Source organism: Chlorocebus sabaeus, chromosome 17 (assembly GCF_047675955.1).
Source record: "Chlorocebus sabaeus isolate Y175 chromosome 17, mChlSab1.0.hap1, whole genome shotgun sequence".
Lineage (NCBI taxonomy): Eukaryota > Metazoa > Chordata > Mammalia > Primates > Cercopithecidae > Chlorocebus > Chlorocebus sabaeus.
The window spans coordinates 61,606,965-61,631,997 of NC_132920.1; the positions used below are offsets into that span (position 1 = coordinate 61,606,965).

The window sequence follows — 25,033 nt, forward strand, 5'->3', positions numbered from 1 at the left end:
CAGGGAGACCACTGAATTGGCAGGGATCAGGCAGGATTTGCAAACCTAGGAATTGGTGCTACCACATTAATCTGTGAGGAGTTACTATTGTCTGCGGTTTTGAGATGGTGTATATAGATTTAAGTAAGCTAATATTAGAAGAGTTTGCGTTTCGATTGTTTTTGCATGTCGTTTGCAGGATAGATAGTCATGCATGTCATTACTTGGTATAGTTCATCTGTTTTATATAGTACAGTCTTGCAGGGTGTAGTTTCCATTTGAATTCTCAGTTCTCTGCTCTGTTCTACTAGCAGAACTGCTTTTACTTTATCAATATTAATATAGTGAAATCCCATAAGAGTTAAATGAAATTAACTAACTGTCTGGAATGAATTAGATAGTGGTTAATTATAACAAAGAAAAAACATTTTTCCTCCTTGGTGACCTTCCAGTGCTTACAAGTAGTAGTAAGATACACACTAGGCACTTTGCCTCCATTATTGCTTCCTGTTTTTACTTATCTCTCATTATTGTTCAGAATCCTGCTGAACAACTCAGTCCCACTCCCACCTCCATGCCAGTGATAAAATGTTTTGTCCTGGGTTAAATCTGGTTGAACTCCAACAAGATTAATGAAATAAAGCAACAAATTTATTCATTTATTTATGAAGCTGTGGCTGAAAATTTATACTAGCTGACCTTTAAGTCCACTTAAATGAGTGATTCTATGATTCTTTGAATCCTGTAGCAAATAGATATCAAGTGAATTCTTCAGGATGGAATGGTGTTTACTTATTGAATAAGCATCAGAACTTGGAGCTGCTGCTCTCTTCTATTTTAGTATTATGTTATAATTCATTATGACTGAAATTAAAATAAATGAACACACTCTAATCTAAGAGCTAATTAGTTACATTAAAAACTATATGTGGCCGGGTGCGGTGGCTCATGCCAGTAATCCCAGCACTTTGGGAGGCCGAGGCGGGTAGATCACGAGGTCAGGAGATCCAGACCACCCTGACCAACATGGTGAAACCCTGTCTCTACTAAAAATACAAAAATAAGCTTGGTGTGGTGGCGCGTGCCTGTAATCCCAGCTACTCGGGATGCTGAGGCAGGTGAATTGCTTGAACTAGGGAGTCTGTGGTTGCAGTCGGCCGAGATCGCGCCATTGCACTCCAGCCTGCTGACAGACTGAGACTCCATCTCAAAAAACAAAACAAACAAACAAAAAAACTATATGTAGTGTTAATATGATTTCACTTTACCTAAAGTTTAGAATTGCATGGATTTGTTTGGGTTCAAATGAGTGCGGTGAGGGGTGTGCATAAATAACACAGTGAAAATACAGTAGTCTCCCCTTTTCTGCTGGGGATATGATTCAAGATTCCCAGCAGATGTCTGGACCTGTTGATAGTACTGAACTTTGTTTATACAGTTGTTCCTCAGCATCTTTCAGAGATTGGTTTAAGGACTCTGCAGGTAACTAAACTTGAGCACAGAAGCTCAAGTTCCTTAAATAAAATGGCATAGTATTTGTATATAACCTATACACATCCTCCTGTATACTTTAAGACATCTCTGGATTACTTCTAATACCTAATATAATGTAAATGCCATGTAAATAGTTGTTATACTGCATTGTTTAGGATATAACAACAAGAAAATATTCTGGACCAGCCATTTTTTTTTTCCAAATATTTTCCACCCAAGGTTGGTTGAATTCATGGATGCAGAATCCATGGATACAGAGGGAAAATTGTACTATGATTTTTTCCTTTATAGTAGCAAGCAGGTGGCATATACAGCATGTATATGCTAGACAAAGGGATGACTCATGTCCCAGGAGGAACAGAGTGGGAAAGCATCACACTACTCGGAATGGCATACAGTTTAAAACTTAACAAACTTTTTATTTCTGAAAATTTCCATTTAATATTCTCAGACCATGGTTGACAGCAGGTAACTGAAACTGCAGTAAGCAAAACTACAAATAAGAAGGAACTACTATAATATTTTATTTTTCCAAATGCCATTTTTTTTACCCACAAGTATGAGGTATGTACTTTATGGTTTTAGTAAAAGTAACAAATTCTTGCCAGTCTATTCATATATTTAAAATGATCTGGTGACTTTACATTTACAAGAGGTTGGTTGGGATTATCTCTAGGATCAATGGCAATGAACAAGAGGGAAAGTATGTTCCACAGAGCATATAATTCCATGACCTTGGATATATGGCCTCTGTGAACATTTCTATCCCTGAAGTAATTATTGAGGAAGAAAATATTTTTGTCCTCGCTTTTAATGAAATATGTGGAATTAATATACTCAACCAAATAAATGAGTCCTGGACACTGCTTTCACTTTGAGTGGCTTCTTTATTCTTGACCAGTTCTCATATAACTTGTCTCTGGTACTTACCATAATACCGTATGTTGATAATAACCTTTGCATTGAAAAGTCCTGATAAATGTATTTTCAAAATATGTGCTGCTTTAATGTATATTTATATTGAAGCTGAATCAATAAACACAATATTTTATATTAGGAAGGATTTTCAACCATGCTGCTTAGCTTAATAGAGCACTCATAAATATCAAAAGTTCCTTAGTAAGCCCAAACTCACTCTACCAAATCTAAAAGCACACTGTTGTGAGATGGAATAATGTATCCCTTAGACTTCTATTTGTTAAAACAATAACTAAATTTTAATTAAATAATTACTCATAGTGCTTATGATGTATAAAATACTTCCACCAAAGAATTGTTATTGGTTAAATTGTGTCCCTAAAGAGATATGTTTTAAATACGAACCCCTGAAAACTGTGAACGTGACCTTATTTGAAAATAGGGTCTTTTTAGATACAATCAAATTTGGAGGCAGTCCTTAGTGTGGATCCTAATCCCATATGGCTGGTGTCCTAATATGAAGAAGCAAGATGCCCGTGGGAAGATGGAGACATACAGAGAGAATATATGTATAGACAGAGGAAGAAACTGGAGTAATGCAGCTGCAACCCAAGGAATGACAAAAATTGATGGCTAACAGTAGAAGCCAGGGAGAGGCAAGGAAAGATTCCACCCTGAGTCTTAAAAGGAGTATGATTCTGCTGACATATTGGACTTCTAGCCTCCAGAACTACGAGAAAAATAAATGTCTTTTGTTTTAACTCACCCAGTTTGTGGTACTTCGTTATCACAATGCTATGAAACAAATACAAGTGTTATCTGTTTTGAAAATCCAGTTTTGCAAAGACAGACTCATTTAAAGAATAAATCTACTAAAATGTAGAATGCCATATTACGTAATGAAACAAAATTAACTCACCATATTCATTCAAGGTGACATTTAGAACTCTCCCACATACATTTTATATTAATATTTTAGTGTGAAAAATATTCCTTTTAAATCTATGAGTGTTGTCCTAATTTAAACCATGCACTTTTACAATTTATGCAGTAGCTAGAAGTTAGTCCACTTCAATTTTTAGTATTTCTACTTGAGACAACTTACCTAGTGATATTTTGCCACTATATCAAAAAACAAGGAAATTGGTAATGATGGCTGAAACATTAAGGAGAGGTACAGAGGTATGAGTTCTATACTTGTAGATAATAATCAGGTTTTCTAAAAAACTTTTCACAAAGCAATCTGATTTCTCTAGTTTTTCTACAAAGAATGTAAATGCTGCCCCCTGAATGATGACTCAGTTCCAAAGTGATGATTGCATTTCTTGAGAATTACATTTGACAGTACATTACTGATGATGGTGTTCAAGTTTTTTAAAAAAGCACTTATTGTGGAAAATGGTAAGATGAAAATCACCACTTTATGATTTTCTTGTGTCCATGTAGGAGCCCAGAACTATCCCAATACACATTAGGTTTCTTTATTTAGTCCCCCATTTGTCACTTATGGTATCAAAATATCACATTAAATGCATTGCTGTACCAAGAATGGCAATTACAGAAATATTAAGCACTATATAAAAATACAGTGTGCTACATATCCAATGGTACATTAGACATTTTCTTCCTTTGCTATAAGAAAAATCTAAATCTCTTTCTAAAGAAAGTAAAATGCATTAGATTTGAAAAATACAATGCTATGTTTTACACAGTCTGTTTAGATACCTATGGTTTTGGGGAGAATTTTTAGTTCATAAACTTTTCTCTGTTTTTACTAACTATTATGGCTTTGGATATTTATTAGTTATTAGCCATATTAGTGCCAACTTAGAGCTGTGGTTTTCTATACAATGCCCTGAAATTTCACCCTATTAACCTTTACATAGACTTATAAGTCATTGGTGCATAATAAGTATAGCTTCCACTTAATGATGCTAGATCTTTATATTTTTAACACTCATTTGGAAAACCAATTAACTCTGGCTCTATTGAACAAATTGAATGGGAAATAAATCAAGTGTTAAAACATTGGTGACAGGCCAGACTTTCTGTAATTAGGGTGCTGATATGCCTAAGGCTGTCTATGTGGAGTTCTGTATTTTGATCGACAACTTCCATAGATTAAAGTGATTAAATTTTTTTTTTAGCACATTGTTCGCATCTCACATCTTAAAACCCAGAGGCTTGAATCACAGGGAAAAATCCCTAAAAAGCGCCACACAATTTACATAGGAATTTCACTGATTCTTTCATATTCAACTTGCCAAGATAATATCTACTATGATAAGATGCAACTCTACTGTTCTTCACATCAGTTCCATTCAGAAAGGATATTTCATCGCCTTCCTCTTTTAAAAAGATCTTTCAATTGTTAAAATCAGAATATTAGGCAGAGAAAAACCTCTCTAAGTTAAAAAAAAAAAAAAAAGGGGGAGAGCAGGCAATACAGAGATGGAGGAAGAGAAACGGATGGAAAAAAGACGTTAGGGACTCTTAAGAAGTTACTGAAATTTGATATAATATACTAAGATGAAAAGAAGAAATAATGATTAAAATGAGAAGTGGAAGCTCCAATGTTAAAAAATTGGGAGTGCTAATTCTGCAGTATCTCTGAGTGACTTAAGAAAGTAGCATCCAGGAAATGAAGGATCCTGGTCTCTGAATACTGGATTTGGGCTAGAGTGAATTCATATGGTTTTACCAGTACCTAGAAGAAATGCGCTTCAAGACCATGTTGTTGTTCCATGTTCACCACACATTTTTGACACTGGACAATGGAAATGACAAAAAGGTCATTGAAAATATGTGCCTCTTTTTATAAATGGTGAAATTAATATTTTATTATACTCATGCATTTCCTGTAGGTTTGGTTATCGTAAGCCATTTTTCCAGAATCTGCTAAGTCCTGAAGGGTAGTAAAACTGGATTTCCAGATCCCCAAAGTGAATAAAATAAGCATAAAAATTATACCAGTTTTATCTCCCCGTAACAATGTTTTGCCTTGTTACTTTGAGCGATATTTTTTCCTCAGAATAATGTCCTCAAAAATCTGATTATTAGGTCAAAGAAAATATACATTCTTATGTATGCTAGTAGGAATTGCTTTTTTGGAGCCCAAAAGGTTTGGGAAAATCTATAATACCCTCAGTAGTTAGTTTAGTGCATAATTGAATTAACTACTTTCTCTAATTTATCTAGTTTCTCTTAATTTTTTCCAATATATTTTTCTTCTAAAGATGCTTATTTTATCTATAATATCTTAATGCATTTTAACCATTGAGAAATCTTTAGCCCTTTTGAAAGGAAGGAGGTATTTAATGTGTAAAATATAAAATGATTTCATTCATACAAATGATCTGGAGGAAATTAATATTCAGATGAGGCCAAATGAAGGGTTAAGAGAATAAGGGATTCAGGAAAGAATTTTTCCACCAAATTTTAATTGATGATTTAAATAAAAACATTGTAATATTAATTTCTCAAAATATTTTCAAATATAATGTAACTTAAGGAAATAAAATGTTGGAGCTTACTTTGTCCCTACTGTGACTTTCTTCCCCTCTTCTCTCTTTCCTGAGAGACATACACAATTCTCAAGTTGATACATATCTTATCTGTCCATTTTTAATGCTGTATACAGATATATCTATAAACAATATCAATATTGTGTTTTTGACATTTTGTTGCTTGTTTTATTGATTAGTAACTGAGGGCACTATTCCTTCTGAGATTAAATGAGGTCCACAAACAATCTTGTTCTTCCCAAATAGGGCCTTACATTAAATTTGATTCATGCTTATAAATATTGTTTTCAATATTAGAGAAAGTAAAATTTCTATTTCCTAGCACTTAGGTGAAGACATACAGAAAAATAAACAAATGAACATGATAAGTGATGATGTTAAGAGATTTTAAAGAAAAAAGCAGGCAGACGAGGGAAGATAAGTCTGAACAGCTGACTTCCAACTGAAACCAACTGATAAGAATAAAATGGCCAAGCCAAGAGCTGGGAACAAGTAGTCTGATTAAAGGAACTAGCAGGTGCCAAAGTCCCGAATAACGAACAAATGTGAAGTTCTCAACAATAAAAAGCATTGTCAAACACCCTGTGAAGTGCATAGCATTTTGTCCTTTATTTTCAAGTGAGGCACAGGAAGGTTCATTAACTCAAGCAAACCAGAAAGTGGTAAAGCCAAGATGCAAGCCCGGGCAGTCTGTTTCAAGAACCCTGCTCTCAGTATGCACACAGCCACTTGTCTGAGCCAGAAAGAAAGTTAATGGAGATGGTAGGAAGTGGCTTTGGTTGGTTGTGAAAGTAGTTGTGGTTAACTTTTTCAGGTTACCATGGGATGACATTGAAGATCCATTGGCACTTGAGTGATATCTGATTTATATTCTGGAAATATGATTCCTGGTACTCAGGAAGAATGGATATTAAAGGTTAAGACTGAAAGCCTTTAGAGGACTTTCAAGAGATTCTAGTTGAGGGATGATGATGGCTCAGATCAGACCACACCATGGATGGGGACGTTCAGGATGTGTTTTGTAAGTGTAACCAAAATCGATTCCTGATGAATTTGATTTGGGAGGTGAGAAAATGGAAAAATATAGGATGAAATACAAGATTTCAGGCTTGAGCAGTGGGTGAATGGAGATACTATATAGAAGATGAAGAATATTCAAGAAAAGATGGGTTTGACAGGGCCTGAGGTTATAGAACATAAATTATATTTTGGCTATTTTAAGCAGTTAGATTAACAAATTCAGATCTTAGGCAGAGTTTACTTCTGGAAAACCAATTTAGAATTGATGAAAGATAAACTAATTAGAGGGTCAAACCAATCCCTGTTTCCTGTCAGGAATAATTTTTGCTCATAGGTGCTTTCTGGAAGTCACATTTGTATTTCTAACTGTTTTAATGTAAATTTGCAGACTACAGACTTACACAATCCATTTGTGCGGAAGGGATCTCATTTGCTGGCAGATTTCTTATGGTCTTCTCTGTGCATGTGGAACACATTTAGTCAAACTATTTATTAGGTCTGTGGTTTTTAATAACAGGCTTTTTGGAGATAAATTGAATGGTAGTAAACAACAGATAACTGAGAGAATCAATGTTCTACCTGGATAGCTATATTTGTGTGGCACCCTTTCCTTTTTGTGTTTCTAACATCTACTCTAATGGGGCTGACTAGGTTCCTACTGACTGTATGTGGAGAATTTCACTCAGAATTGGGAAATCTGTATCAAATGACCATGTAAGCTGAATGAGTCAGGATTTAAACCTGTTTGTCTATTATTTTTTCCCTTGGTTCCATAATATTAAGCATTGTTAGAGATATCTATGTTTCCTCATCAATTAAACAAGTGCACCCCTCAGTAACCTGAATACTTGACTTTCAACTCTCTCTTACTTTAGAGGTTTTCAAAATGTAGCTTGTGGATCACCTCTGTTAAAATCTACTGGGGTGCTATTTAAACAGTATAAAAACCTGGACCCTACTAGCAAGACATCTTAAACCAGGAAGTGTAGACTGCGGTTTGTAATGCTGCATTTTAATAACCTCTCAAGATAATTTTAAAATTTGCTAAAATTTGAGGATTGCTTTAACGTACTGTGTAGAACTTGTGTAATTGTATTGCATCATTAGTGGACACAGGATATGAGTGAGGACTCAGCTGGATCTATGTGGAAACATTTTAATGCTAATGCACAGGTATCAATGACTTAAAATGCTGATAGCATATAAAAGGTAAAATGACACTTCTAAGATCAACTATCTGAATTGAAGGTGAAAGTTTTGTTGGCCAGTTGACTCTTTCTATCTTTCCTTGGCTATGTTCCCACTATGCATCTGCAGGTTGCTAGAGTGATGAGTGTTGGAGACTGATTTTACTGCTGCAATAAAGTTTCTTTTTTCCACTTATAAGCCTTGGAAACTATGAATTTATTTTAGCTATGCTTTAGATGTCCTACGGATTGCTTCCATTTTTAGTGGGTATCAAATTGCTAAGATTTTTTTCCATTAGAGAACAATGACTGGTATTTCTGTTAGAGTAATAATTCAACATAGTATAGATTATATAGGTGTCTGAAGTTGTCCAAGGCTTGAACCTACTAGTATGCACACTCCAGATAAAAATGTCTTCATTTATGTAGTCAGAAGACATACTTGACCCATTGTGTCAAATTTTCTAAAGAATTTTCATGAATTCCCTTCAATGTTTTTATTTGAGATTCTTCCATTTTCTCTTTTCTTAAAATACTCTCAGAACAAAAATTACCTGATTCATTTCAATGACTTCCATAGCCATCTCTAGGGATAAATGCCAGGTGTAAGGTTCCAAACCAACTTTTTCTGATAAACTTTAGACCTGTATTGTTCATTGCCAATTAGCTGTCTTTTCTAGGCTAACCTATAGGTACCTCCAAATCAGTCTATCCAAAACTAAGTTCATCTTCTTTTCCCAAATTGTTTCTTCATCCTATTATAGCCTATCCCAGCGAATGATGCCGACATTTACCCAGTTTCCCAAGTCAAGAAGGCCGAACCCTCTATCCTCCTCCCTTTCTATATCCAGTTAATCACTGAGTTCTGTTAACTTTATTCTCTAAATATTTCATGAATCTCTTGACTTTTCCTCAACCCCAGTACCTTCAGCCTTGTATTAGATCACCATTTTCTATTATCTTGATCAGTGCTTCAATGTTCTAATGTGGTTTCCCTTCCAATCTTCTACTCCTTTCATTAATTCTCCTCAAAACTCAGGTCTCTTTCTAGCATACTTAAAAATCTTCTCACGGTTTTCCATGATTCTTAGGATAAAGTCTAACCTCTTAAAACACCCTAAATTTTTTCTTATTTATTTATGTAGCCTTAGATTAACTCTCCAGCTAACCTATTTCTACTCCCTGCTCTATGCTTTTGTGTTCAATTCTCTGCACTATGTCAGCAATGCGGTCTTACAAACAAGCTGTCTCCTTCTCAAACTCTATCTTCACTGTCTAAGCTGTGACACGGGTTATAACCTCAACTAAATACTCTCTCACATCTTCTCAGAAGAGATCAGTGTCTCTTTTCTCTGTACCCATGATAACTCATATTATTTCGATTACAACCCTTGAAACAGTCTATCATAGTTAGCTCTCTGATTTGTAACTCCATATTCCACCAGTTGGTCATCTCCATAAAGACAGGCACTATTCCTATGTGGGTATTTGGGTTTTTACTATTAAATCTCCAGTGTCTGGTACAATGCCTAGGGTAACATATATATGTTAAATAATGCATGATGGTGTCATTCTAGCTGATAGGTGTTGGTTGCTAGGTTTTACTGAGTTAAAGTAGATTCTATGTCTCTGACTAGACTCAGTAGCAAAGGGGCCATGAGAATGTTTTAATATTCTGCCACAACCAAGGAAGGAGGACTGGGGAGACATGCATACCACGTTGCTGACATTTCTTAGTTCTCACTAAAGGTTTTCTCCAGATCATCAGTGAGGAAAAATTCAGTTTATATTGGAGCCCTATAAAAAGTTGTATATAATTTTTGATATTAAGCTAAAATTAAATACATTTTCTGATAAAGCATGTGCATTCAGTCTTTTGCAGAATATCACTGCTATTCTCTATACAATTTTATGTAAAGAAATCCTTTCTTTACATAAAGAGATTGCAGAGATTGTGAAGAATTTATCTGATGGTTAAAGATACAGTCTAATGTGCCAAGTGAGCAAACTCAGAAATAGAATATTTCTTCCAGGATATTGTCTTATTATGTGATACTTCTCTCAGAACATGATATATATTTTAACAAATCAGTTAATTTTAGGATTATCCTCATCAACGAGGTAATTGCTTCAAAATGGTTTTCCATTATCGATCGCTTTTCCTGAATGTTGGGAGGTATTGACGAATTGTTGCTTCCTGGTAACATACATTTTATCTCCTGAGTATGTGGATTTAAGATGACTTTGTACTGGAAGTATAGGTTGTTCAAATTTACAGTTTTCAAAAATGTGTGGCTACTCACAATTTGGAGATTATAAAATTAAAACTGAGAAATCAAGGACCAGTAAAATGTGTATATGAATCTCTTAATGAAGAAATAATGTCTGAAATAATATGCTCCAAAATATGAGATCCAAGTTAAATCATGTAGAAATATTAACAATCAATTCTTTTTAATTTGGTGACACAAAAAACAAACAGAAAATATTTACTTGTATCTTCAGAGTTTTCCCAAAAGAAACTTTTTTAATTTTAATAATACAAGATATGCATGACTTTAAAAGTTCAAAGAGTACTTTCAGAGCACCAAGCAGTTGTGTTTACAATAAACAAAGCTCTGAATCTGGTAAAGCTTATGCTCCCATTTTTATTCATCTTTTCTAGTCAACTGATATGGTTTGGCTCAGTCCCCACCCAAATCTCATGTCAAATTGTGATGCTGAGTGTTGGAGGGCCTGGTGGGAGGTGAATGGATCATGAAGGCATTTTTCTAATGGTTTTGAACCATTCCCCTTGTGCTGTCTCTTGATGGAGTTCGCACAAAATCGGGTTATTTGAAAGTGTGTAGCACTCCCGCTTCACATTCTCTCTCCTGCTGCCATGTGAAGATGTGCTTGATTCCCCTTAGCCTTCTGCCATGATTGTAAGTTTCCTGAGCCCTCCCAGCCATGCTTCTTGTTAAGCCTGAGGAATTGTGAGTCAATTAACCCTCTTTTCTTCATAAACTACCCAGTCTCAGGTAGTTCTTTACAGCAGTATAATGGACTAAGACATCAACAACTGTTGAAAGTGCAGGATTCTACTTTGTACTAAAATTGGAGCACTGAAAAACATGCATTTTAGAATTTCCACTTTCAAATTTCTTGGGAAATTTAAGATACTTTGAAAATTTCATATAACATACATAACTAGGGAGGTTTTAAGTTTTATTAATATGACATTAAATCATTTCTATTTGTTAACATAACAGTATAATGTGGTCAAATTCAGTTAAATAGATCGTCTGCAAATACCTGTTTATGTACAATATTTAAATATTTACCAGAAATCTAAGCTTCCTAAAAATCATATTTACTACACATTTTAAAAATAAGAGTAGTACATTAATCATAGTCATGTCATTCAAATGGCTAACTGTCCACATTGCCAAATATTCACCAGTATTAAAACTGGGAAAATGCTTATGCTATAGATTATTAAAATCTATTATTTCACAATTCTTATCTGGAGAATTTTCAGAGATGCAAAACTTTTTATCACAAAGTTAATCTTCACTTTAATATTTATGTTATTTTAGTTGAAGGCAAGGAGGAAATTATTTCATTAGACAAAAGCACGTAGAAAAAGAACATAGAGTCTGAAAATAAAACTAATTTATGCTAAAACAGTATTTCTATAAAATGTCATTGCATCCTTTAAACATTATGTTTTTCAACGAATTGTCATCTGACAAAGTGCACATTTTCTTTCTTGTGAAATGAAATGAATTGTCAATTTAAAATAGTGTTTCCGTAGGGAAAACATATTCTGAGTCTTTGGGATTGACAGTGTAAATGCTGGATTTGCTCATATAAATAGTTGCCATAATTCTGCATCTAATCACACTTAATCTTCTAATGTACCTCTAAATTTCTAGCTCTGACAAATAACGCCCTGACCTATGTGTACTTATACCAAAATTATCCTGAATATTTTTTATAGTTTGGTTTTGAGTAGAAAATGCATTTCTTCTTTAAAGGTCTTACAAGTACATGAACACAGTTAAGAGGGTTGTAAAAATTAATCTAAGAAAAATCATTCCCTTTGATATGTGGACATACTGACAGTTTAAAATTTATATGTGCTTGTGGTCATGCAACAAGTCCCCCATAAAGGATGTGACACATTATAGTGGCTGGGAACACAGACCCTGCAGCCCAAGAATCTGGGTTCAGACGGTAGCTCTACCACCTATTGTCTGTGTAGACTAGGGAAAGCTACTTTACTTCTTTGAGTCTTAGTGTCCTTGTGTACTCAATGGGGATGATGAGAATAGAACCTAGTTCATCTCACTGTATGAGGATTAAATTAAATAAATCAATATTTAAAAAAAATTTTAGAGCAGTACCTGCCACATACTAAGCACTGTAAAATTGATGGTTAAATAACTTTGTGAGAAGCAGTGCTAGATTCAGATGCCACCACTTGGATGATTTCTCTCTGTTGGAGAGAGAGGACATTTTTAACCTGATAACATAGATGTAAAAATACTTCTGGGTTGCAAATAATCAAAGAAGGAGTTTTTCCAATGTTTTATTTTTCCCCTGAATTATTTTTAGCCCTTGACCTTGGTCTTCATGTAAATAACTGTGGCATTTTTATGGGTTTTATGGGTGTATTTTAAGGTTTTGCTTCCCATAATTAAAATTTGTCTCATCCACTTTTCTTTGTACACCAGGAGACCTCTCTAGACTGCATCCACAAGCTCTCTTAACACCTGGCTTTCTCCTATGTGAAGCCAGGAGCAGGCACTGGCACGAAATCAGAGGAAAGAAAGGGAAAAAGATGAGGATGTATATCTCCCATTGCCACATCTGCTCTCTTCTGATGGGCCAAGGTTTGACAATGGCTCCTGTCTGACAGCCACTCTCCCATGGTGGCTGCTTTTACAGATTTCTTAACATTGCCTCCTGTTTGCCCCTTCAGAGGAGGAGTTTTAAAACCTCCTACTGTTACTGGCTTCTGGCTGCTTCACCATCCCTAGTTGAAATGGCCCCCTTGTTGAGCTCTTTTCATTTACCCCAGTGAGTGTGTCATCTGGTTAATGCTAGCAACCTGCCCCATACAGGTAGTATTCATTCATTAGTTATAAATTTTACCTTTCTGCCCTCTAAAGAAACTCATGTTGAGTGTTTAAAATAATAGGATGATTCACTGTTTCCTACCTGCCCTTGAAACACTTACTTGTATAAAATGCAGTGGCTCCTTGGGAGACATTTCTACTCACAAACCCTTACTATAAAATTTGGCAAGTTTTTTGAAAGCAGAGTACTTTCATCATTTTTTTTGATTTACAGAAACCAAAACAATATTAAAAGTGAACCCATCCTAACACGACACAGCTAGCTAGAAGATTCCAAGGCCTGTGTTCTTTTCCTCAATTATTCGGTATCTACTAGAACATAATTTTAGCAAGGAAATAATTGAGACTATATAAAATTATATCAACTGCTTACTTCATTAGAAAATATAGGACAATCATTTCAATGATTATTTCAATCACCTCATGCTGGAAGTATATACTTTTTGGGGCTTCAGTGAGGGAAACATATTTAGAATAAACAAATGTAAGTTATAGTTTCACCCAGTGGATAACAAACATCATCAGGTCATTCATTCTTTCAATAGCTCTGCACTAGATGACTTGCAAAGCCCAGGATTCACTGTGGTGCTCAAAATGCACAAAGTCCCTCCCTTCCTCTAGGTTACAGTTGCGAGGAGGATGTTAACGCAGGCTGCCTGTGATCCCCCAACTAACTTTGTAGAAGTAGGGATGTGAGTGTTGCTCTTTGGGGAAGGAGAAGCCAGAACTTCATTTATTTTCTTATCCACTGAACCTCCAGGTAAGCTGACATATGATGCCTGTTAGGAGGAAACAATTTTCTATATTGAAAATGCTAGGCAGGATGTTCCTGCTAAAGGATTCATTAGAGTCAATAAATCTAGTATCTATGGATTTTTAAGGCATAGTTCCTTGGACCATAAAAGTGACTTGGACAGCTCTCTGGGGTGCATATTTGTCCGCTCAGATTGCCTAAACAAAACACCACAGACTGGGTGGATTAAACAACAGAAATTAATTTTCTCACGGTTCCGGAGGCTGGTAGTCCAAGATCAGAGTACCAATGTGGTCCGACTCTGGTGAGGACTCTCTTTCTGGCTTGCAGATCATACCCTCTTGCTGTGTTCTCACATGGCAAACAGAAAGAGATAGCAGTCTCTCTAGTGTCTCTTCTTATAAAGGCGCTAATCCCATCATGAAGACCTCACCCTCACAACCTCATTTAAACCCAGTTATCTTCCAATGGCCTTATTCCCAAATACCATCACATTGGAGGACAGTTCAGCATATGAATTCATGGGTTGTGGGAAGGGCATGATTAGGTCCACAGCAGGTATAAAGTGGAGATATTGCACAATTTAAATCCTCCCTGTTCTGTGAGGTAACCCTGTGGACCTCACCTACAGACATCACTGATCATTCTGGCACTGACATGCATGTCTGATGTAAGAAAGAAGGAGCTGGGAGACATCTATGATGTTCAGACCTCTCTGTCCTTTGCCCAAGCCTTCTGGATTTCCTGAATCCTTGATATTCTTAATAGATATTCATGCTGGGTACAAGCTCTGATCAATGGATTCAATGTGACAATCTGATCCTGCATATTAGCTCAACCATCTCATGATGCTTCAATGCACAAATAAGCACAGAGATCACATCTGATTACCAATTTTGACAAAGGCTATAAAGAAAAGGTGCGGGTATCTTAAGAGGGTATAAAAGAAGGATTTCTGAGAAGGTAACTTCAGGAGTAAGGCCTGAAAGGTTCAGATTAGCAAACAGAAGTACAAGTTACAGGTGTGGGTGAAGGGTTATAAGCTCCCTTTCATTATTCTTTGTATGGTTAATTTTTGTCAATTATCTTTCATTTCATTATTAACCTAGCATTTGATAAAGCATCAAGAGTTTATCATAACCACTGAGTAAGTCATTAAAAGATAGTATACTTTAAGTCTTAGCTCCAAGGTCCTTTCCTCTATATACCTTTTGTGTATCCCTCAGGCTGCTGAGAGGTAACCATTTCTGCATTTCAGCAAGTCCCCTCATTCTTCTCTGTTCCTTGCCCTGTTCTTTGATGTGCTTCTTAAAGTATTTATCACACTAAACATTTATCCCAAGATTTTACACTGACCATCATAAGACTTTTGATGGCAGATAACAATATTGTATTTATCTTTGTATATTTTTGCTATCTTTCATTTGTCTTTTATTGATCTTTGTATGCATGACACACAGGGGATGTTTCACATTAGTTTGTCAAATTAACAAATGAACCTTAAGTTGTGTTTAAAGCATTTCTCTTCATTACTATACAGTGGGTTAGGATTATTAATTTACTCTGAAAACCATTAAGTACAAGTAAAATGATTCTTTAAAAATGTATGCAGTCTTTAACTCCAGAGTTACATAGAAGTATTTTCTATTCAAACTAATTTTCTAATGTCTATTAATATAACACGGATGTACATTTTAGTGTGTATATAGCTGACATTGTGTGCATGTGTGTGTGTAGTTGGGATTGAGAATGTTGTTGTTGTTGTTGAGACGCAGTCTCGCTCTGTTACCCAGGCTGGAGTGCAGTGGTGAGATCTCGGCTCACCGCAACCTCCACCTCCCAGGTTAAAGCAGTTCTCCTGCCTCAGCCTCCCAAGGAGCTGGAACTACAGGCGCCCACCACCACGCTCGGCTAATTTTTTTGTATTTTAGTAGAGATGGGGTTTCACCGTGTTGCCCAGGCTTGTGGCGACTCCTGAGCTCAGGCAATCCTCCCACCTTGGCCTCCCAAAGTGCTAGGATTACAGGCATGAGCCACTGCACCCGATTGGATTGAGAATTTTAGGGAAATTGCTTTGTTACTGGCTTAGAAAAATAAACTGAATTGAGCAAGAGATAAGCCCCAAAAATCTTAGAAGGTCAAAAAAACCTAGTAAAAGGTAATACAGTAATCTTATTAAAACGATTTGTTAGCAGGTCAATTAAGCACGGTGGGAAACACAGATATTTATAGAGTCACATTACAAGTAAGGCAAGAAGTAAAGCAGAAAATGGTGCCCATAAGCTCATGTATCAAGTCACTTTCATGCAAGTTAATAGTGATATATCAATGTAAAACTGGAGTCACACATAGTATAAATCTTTGGTGCAGTAACAGTAGTCAGGACAAAGACTGGACCCATAGTCTGGGACCCAGAGAGAATGCATCAGAGTGAGAGAACAAAAGGTTCTATCCATGGCCAGATTATTCCAACTGCAAAGCAACATGCAGATAGGAGACACATTTAAAAACCCACTTTTTCCATCTTCCCCCATATGCCTGCTCATAGATGCTTCAGAAAAATCTCAAGGGAATTAACTATTTACTATACCTATTCAAGTTGTCTACTACTCTGAATCTATTCTAAGTTAAAAAAATAGATAGATAATTGCATGCTGAATATAGATGATAGTCTGAGAAGCCTGAAGGAAAATAAATATAAAACATTATATGAAACCTCAATTTCCATGGCCTCTCTAATTAAATTCGCCAAGCAGACAATACTGGAAAGTGGAGGGTATATTGATATGGTAGAGCTTATTCTCAGGGTAAAGAAATGTAGACTCACACTCAGCCTAGCCAAGTTTTGAGTGGTTTGTTTTTGTTGTCTTTTCCTGTTTGGGGTAAGTCTGGAGTGAATTTCAAGAATGACAAATTGACAGCTATACATTCAGGAGTTATTGTTAGAGGTTTTCTCTGATACCTATCCAAGTCTTCTCTAAATATGTCCTTATATAACTCACTGTCTAAGAAAGAAAATTGGAAAAAAAATAATTGGTAAACCACAGAACATTTTGGCAACCTGTCTTCAACTTTCCCTTACGTGATCAAGAGAGATGAATGTTGAATACTCCACTGACTATTGAATTCTGCAATTCTGCATTCATCATACAGAATTTAGTTTTGAAGCTTTTAATTCCCATTCCTTTCTATTCTAGTTGACAAAGAGGCTGGCAGTCCAACCTCTTCTCATTAGCCTGTCTGCTTTAACTTGGTACTTGTGTCTTTGGTTTCCCATTTGTAGATCTAATGTCATGGCCTGGGTCCAGGTTAAGGCTAGCTTGCCATTCTAACTTTGAGCCAAATGGTAAAGTGGAAGTTGGAATACACGCTTGAGTTTATTGGTAATAATATACTCCAAAGTTTGCTATTAGTCATGATAATAATGTAAAAATGATATTAGTGATGTAGATAATTTAGACATCTCTAATATTTTATTCTGCAAAATATAAAATGATTCTAAGATAGGCTATTATTTCATATACCATTAAGAAAGGGAAAAATGTTTCTAAATAATTTTTTGTTTTAAAAGCATACTTCTTTTTCAGATATATTAAGATATAAAAAATTTATGTCTGAAAATTTGAGAAAAATTGTAATCAGATCAGATGTACTTCTCCTAACATACTTAAAAATCACTGAACATAATAACAGGTCAGAAGATCAGTGCTTTTCTTCTTTTTGAAGTTATTAAATCTTTGTGATTAGCATTGAGGCTCCTTAAGCCTTTTAAAGACATGTTCAGTAATTTCTATACCAAAGGAACTCAGAGCATTAAAGGACATTTCAAATGACTGGCTTATTGTTAATTTCTTATGACATCATGGACTAAAAACCCACAAATGATAGAAAGGTTACATACCTATTTACCCCAAAGCATTACCAGTTGTGCAACTCCTGAAGATAAGACAAATGTGTGTGTGTGTGTGTGTGTGTGTGTGTGTGTGTGTGTGGCATTTTAGCATTAAGTTTATAATGTACCCTTACTTTTAATTAATAAAATATGTTTCTATCAATATTATTATTGTTTCTGTGATTCCTTCATTTATACCATTACTTAAAGGGACTTTTGAAAGGTATTTTGATTTAGTCAATATTTATAACATTGTTTTCCTGAGAAAAATTGAATTCTGAGCAAATGACTAATACATGAACCTTCATAGTATAACCCAATTAAAAAGATTTTCTGTATCTTTACAAATGGAATTAATATACTCAGTGCACATAAAATGTATATAATATGATCAATAGATTTATCTAAAATTTCTCAAATACCTTCTTAAATCTCATAGTGAAAATGCAATTATATTAAGAAAACAATTCCTTTTTGGTAAAGAAAATGAAATTATCTATTCAAAACATGCCAATATTATAGAATAACTTAAGGAACAATTTAATTACATAACAATTTTCACAAAAATGTCCAAAGGCAATCTTAACTATAGTAAACTGTGAGCATATTCTGAGCATAATTAGGAATAAGTCATTATATAAAGTGAGGATATTTGTACGCTAATGAAAAAGGAAAGTATTTTTCCTGGTGTGATGGCTCATGCCTGTAATCCCAGAACTTTGAGAGACCGAGGTGGGAGGACTACTTGAGTCCAGGAGTTTGAGACCAGCCTGGGCAACAAAGTGAGACTCGCGTCTCTCCAATAAATTCGCTAAGTGTGCTGGCACACATTTGTGGTCCCAGCTACACAGGAGGCCGAGGCAGGAGGATCACTTGATCCCAGCAGGTTGAGGTTGAAGGGAGGCACGTTTGGGTTACTGCATTCCAGCCTGGGCAATAGAGCAAGATACTACCTCAAAAGAAAAAAAAAAAAAAGAAAGGAAAGTATTGAATTGTCTAAATTATTTTTAAATATCACAATACATGTTTAAGGATTAACTTTAGAAACAAGGCCATTTAATCATGGTTTGGAGTATGGCCTATATACCTTCTTATCTATAGGTCTCTTCCCTTGTCTTGTGTGTGTCTGAAAAGCTTCAAGTAACTTCAAAAGTGTTAATAATGTGATAAGGTAAATAAAAGCTGCAACGACATCAGGAAATTTGAATTCAGCTGCCATTTCTGCCTTGGGAAAGTGCTGGCTTTATTTTCCTCAAAGGAAATTATGTAAATACTTAACTAAAAGGATTGCTGGGAGGGGCATGAGGAAAACAAAAAAAAAACTATTTGTAAGATTCTACTTTAAACTGAGAAGTGTCATGTTAGGCAACTAGCACTTTGTTTGTTAGGTCTTAAAGACAGCTGGCTGATTACCAAACTCCTTAAGAACAGTCCAAATGGAGAAAGATACAGTGACTGAAGCCCAATCATGATCTGGCTGTGGATGTCCTGTGGTGTATCTGGAACCTAAGATAACTGTGAGATGGAAGTCTCAAGACTTTTTGTGTCCAAATGGCTTGGGTGATCGAACCATGGCTTTTTTGGTTTTAAGTCTATAGCAAAAAACATAATTTGTAAATGTTTTTGAAGAGTATATTTAGGGTTCATATATTTATCTTCATAAACTTAATACATTGATTAAAATTAATTTTTTGTCAAAACCTTAAGAGAATACAAACACCTTTTGGACTTGGCATATGTAATTTGTGCTGATCCTTACCTATATGCACAAGTCATAATTTAGCAATTTAGTTTTGTTACAACTTTCCTATAAAACACCATGACTTTTTTCATATTCCAATGGATTTACCAGAATAGGTGCTCAAAAGACAAAATGGTCAGGCTCTTTACCTTAGCTATCTCAGGGTATCTATGAAATTATAGTTTGTGGAGCTTTTATTGACATTGGTATGAATGATGTCTATAGCACAGAGACATGACAATTTGTTAGTAATGCTTTCTGGCCTGAGTGACATTTTTCACATTACCTACATTCTTTGTCCTGGAGTCTTTTCAAAGCTCTTGCTGTTGATTAAATTCTAGGCCAGGCAATTGCTAACATCTCCAAAATGTAATATTTTTGAAATAGCTTTGAAACTGCTATTTCATTCACACATTCTGGAAGAGTTTCTTTTCCTATATAATACCATATGTTCAGCTTCTATCATATATTCCCAGTTCAGAAAACCTTCTGTCTTACGATGCGTCACATCAATCAACAAGGTGTTTATTTGGAAGACATTTGGTCGTGAGCTATAACATTCCTTCCAGATACAAATTAAATGAAACCCCAGCATATAGTTCTCCATCATTCATCATTCGAGGTAGTTAGACAAGACAGGCTTTAATGACTTGAAAAGCTCTTCCAAGGGCAAATGCATTTCCAGACATTTTGGTGTGAAAAATACTATGGTTACACTGAACTTGTGCCCAGATTCTCTTTTGTAAAATATATTTCTGGAATTCTTTAAGAAAACTTATTGAAAGAACAGAATATCCCTGAGCAATTATTTCAATTTCTTTAATATATATATATTTTAAAGAAATATTTTATATATATATATATATATATTTCTGTCTCTGTTTGCCTCTCTTCTTCCTCTACCCTTCATTTGAATCTTTTTCAAAGGATTGTACCACAAGTGTTTGCATACAACAGCCAGAATTAGACTGAAGGCTACATACAGATATAAAATAGAAACGGACAAACATTTGTTAAATACTGATGACTTGATCTATGTCTGTTGGTAGATTTTTCTAAATGGAAAATCATTTTACTCTCACTTTCTGTGCAAACAAAGCCTTCACCTATACTTCCATTATCTTCGGGAGTATCTGTTTTACTTTTTAAACCAGAAATATTATTTCTGTGTATATTACTAAACATTAATAGCTTCAAAAAATTCTCTCAGGGTAGAATTAATCAAATAAAGAGAGCTATTTGGAGGTGCCGAATGAATTCTCCTAACTTTTGGAACCCAAAAACACAAAAGGTATTTTCCTTACTTTCTTCAATATTGTTATTTAAAAACAAAAATATATATTTAACTAGCACATGAAATATAAAATACAATGAAACTATATAATGAAGTCAACACGTAAATGTAATCACTTAGCATTGTATAACTAATTTACAGCAGAGAAGATGAGTTATTTCACCTTTGATAGCTCTGATTCTGGTTTAATTTTCTTTATCATAATTGAAGTAAAGAATACTCTCAAAAGCTAATTCCTTTTGGTTTAAGGGCATCTATTGTGTTTGCATTTTTTACATCTGTTCCTCCAGAAGCAAATGTAACGATGTCACTATGCCAAAGTCCTCAGCTGATGGGAATCACAAAATAGAGACTTGGTTACCTTCTCCGGGTTGTTTGTATGTTTCGTCGTTTAATTCTTCTCATTACAAAGGGTGCACTAAAAATAAGTCTGCTTTTCTAAGACAGTAACATAAAATCAATAAAATCTTAATGCATAGGAGTCTTTTGTAAAATGGGTAATTTAATAGAGAAAAGTACAAGTCTATGTGTACTTATAATTTTCGGTCAAGCTTACTTAATACAGATTTATTTAAAAATTTGGTGTTTTACTGCATGTTCTCACTCTTAGGTGGGAGTTGAACAATGAGAACCCTTGGACACAGGAAGGGGAAGATCACACACCGGGGCCTGCCCTGGGGTGGGGGGAGTGGGGAGGGAAAGCATTAGGAGATATACCTAATGTAAACGATGAGTTAATAGGTGCAGCACACCAACATGGCCCATGTATACATACGTAACAAACCTGCACCTTGTGCACATATACCCTAGAACTTAAAGAATAATTTTAAAAAATGGTGTTGTAAATTTCTTGAATACTAATATATGATTTATGGTTTGTTAATAGAAATGTTACTTAATTCATTTGTACTCCTCCTTTCAAACATTAAATTCCCACAATGAGAAAAGCAAGAGGATGCAAAGTACATTTGTTAGGGTCTCTAACTGGGTATTTTTCTGCTGGAATGATACCTTCACTTATCACAGATTTTACTTTTATCAGGTTTTTAAGTTTGCCAATTTCACTAGGAAAGTGAGAAAAGCTGGGGGGTTATTATCTGAAGTTTGGAGCTTTCAACCTTGGAGAGATGCAGCCAAAATCCACTGCTGACATTTTAACTAATGCAGATGGAGATGACAACTTCAGACTAGTATCAGTTGCAGAAAGTTCCTGAAAATCACCCTCTCATGCCTATATGGCAATTCTAAATGAAATGTTTCTTATTAATGTATCTTAACTGCAATGGCAATGAGGCATGAAAAGAGGATATGAGTAAGTGTCAGAGGGTCTTTTACTAATCAGTTGTGTTGTGTGATCCCTGGATACAGCTCATTAATCATAGCGTTTCATTTCTTTCTTCCATAGTACAGGGATATTGCCATCAGCTACAGCCGTTTCACAGTGCCTCTGCCAAGATCTACCGAGATAATGGATATGAAATAGCTTTGAACAGTGCGGGGTACTATAGAAAGACAAGGACTTATTATTTTAACACAAATTGTACATGATGCTTTCCCAAACCCTTGAGGGATTTGGCTTATGGCCTTACAATAAAACAATATTTCATTGACATCATTTCCAGATTCAAAAATATAAATATACTGCATCAGTGCAGCTAAGTTTGTGTGTGTGTGTGTGTGTGTGTGTGTGTGTGTGTGTGTGTGTGTGGTGTGTGTGTGTTTGTGGTGTGTGTATGAGACACAGAGAGAGAGAGAGAGAGAGACTTCTAAGACAAATTTTAACAGAAGCAGTTAAGGTACTAAGAAAATCAATAATATGCTGTAGTCTTATTGATGAATTACTTAATCAGTGTTGAAAATCTGGGGACCATCATTTATTTCTTCAACCTTCATGCACTTATAGGACACTTGCTGTTTATTCTACTATTTTTAAACTAGAAGATATTTCCCAGGATAACTAACATTGTGAACAACTTAATGCATCATCTATGTCTACCTGTTCTCCTTAAATTTTGAAGTGACAAAATGAGGTTCAAGAGAGATTAAGTACTATACTCAAAGTCATCTGACTTAGGAGGAGTAGAGCTGCAATGGCAATATCCTCTAATTTTAATCTAGTTTTCTTTTCACTCTCGACCTCATGGAATCAGAACTGTCTTGGAGATTTATGCATCTGAACAATAATATTTAGAACATCATCTCATCTTTGCCACCACTTTGTTCAACACAAAATGGCTATTCAAAGTACTCTGGAACCCTGTCCTGTCAACCAGTGTAGGAATCTTAGTTAATGTGTTCCATAAACACACCCACGTTTCCCTTAAGCACAGACTCCACGTAAGACAAGTTTCAGACTTTTTCATTGTGAAACATGCAGGTACTATTGGATGGATCTGAAGAGTTGGCAAAATGACAGGAAGATCAGGCAGGCTGTCTGTTTTTAACTTTATGAAATTTTTCATGTTTTATTATCTATCTACTCAGATAAAATTAGGTGGGACACATTTTTAAAGCTTCCAATAAATAAGAAAAATGTGCCTGCAGCATGAAAAATCCTTTGACTGCCTTGTGTTATTTGCAACAGATGAATCTAATTTGTATTCAGACATCAGTGCTGTAACTAACTAGAGAAATAAAATGGATGTCTATGACCTCTCTTCAATTATTTAGTAAGGATGAAGTGTCAATTGGCTAAAAGTAATAAGACCATGGCTGTACTTAGTGTTACACCTATTAGGTAGAAATTCAAGATGGGATATACACACGTAAACACATATATACAATAGATTAATAACACAGAAGGTTAAGCAATCCAAAGTCATCATATTACTTTTGGAGGCCAAAGTATTTATACTTCAATTAGTTGGTGTTAACAAGAGGCTTACAATTCTATCATATTATGTAGATAGAATGCTATTTTTTAAAACAGTTACACGTTGGAAAATAAATTGGTGGAAATATGAAAATTTATCTATTGTGCAGTACTGGCAGAATTCATTTATCTATGATAGAGTCCTTCTAAACCAGGGATCTAGGGAGTCATAAAAAGATCTTAAATGTATGATAAGGAAACTATGGAAACCTTAGGTGTGGAGCACCATTTTGGGTTTAACCCTAAATGATGTTATGCAAATACTCTTGTAACTTCTAAAAAGCAGGAAAAAAATATAATTCACAAATCAGGACATATCTCATTCTATCTATCTAATATTTAAGACAAAGCATTACTATTTGAGTGTCACGTAACTATTCAAAGTGTTCATTATTGTTTCATGTTTTAGTAGCTACTGAAATAATCCTGAATATGCATGATGTTGCATGCTTTTCTCCATCTGTTATCATAAAACTTGGTCTCTGAAGACCATATCTTCCTTAGGCACCAACAGCTAGACATGAGCCAGCTATTGTTTTACTGGAGAAAAGCATCACAGTAAAACTTCAAATTGAAGGTAAGAAGAGATTTATACTATGAAGTAAAAAAGCAGCAAGCTTTACTGTAAGAAAGTTCAAACATTTACTTTCAGAGTCAATAATGCTGCCCTACTTTCCCTTTTCTCTAATGTCATAATTATGGGTCATAATGGGTGGAAATAGGTGATGAATGAGCACACTGGCAAAAGTAGCACCTGACTCAAACACTACAAGCATCAAAAGATGTAGGGTCAATTACCACTTTTTTGTTGTCTGGTAGGAATAAACAATTAACAGCATGCAGCAGACTACTGCCTTCCGTACAGCAATATTCATTCTAACCAACTTCTGTGAACAATCCCCATTTAACAACTCAGGAGACCTGCAACACCTGTATACCATCCAAGCCAGAAATATGGTCAAAGAACCTGGACACCTATGACAGCAGAATCTGGACACCTGAGAGCAGTATGAAGTAGATGCTCTATCAGCTGATCAAAGAAGAAAAATATATAACTGAGAATTACCTTGAATCTTAACAATTGACAAAAAGATCCTCTTCTAGTACCGGTATGAGAATCAGAAAGAATCTAAATATAGCAAACTTTTCTTCAGGACTAATAAAATAGAAAGGAAGACATTCTGGAAAAACGAAGGGCACTAATTTAATCAAATTCTTTCTACTTTGCTGTGGAT

The 25,033-nt window shown here is 35.2% G+C and overlaps 1 protein-coding gene across 16 annotated transcripts in view; it reads right to left on the reverse strand.

Moving 5' to 3' along the window:
* The window catches only part of KHDRBS2 (KH RNA binding domain containing, signal transduction associated 2), a 638,920-nt gene that overhangs the window by 175,457 nt on the left and 438,430 nt on the right, over positions 1 to 25,033 (reverse strand). The window lies entirely within an intron of this gene.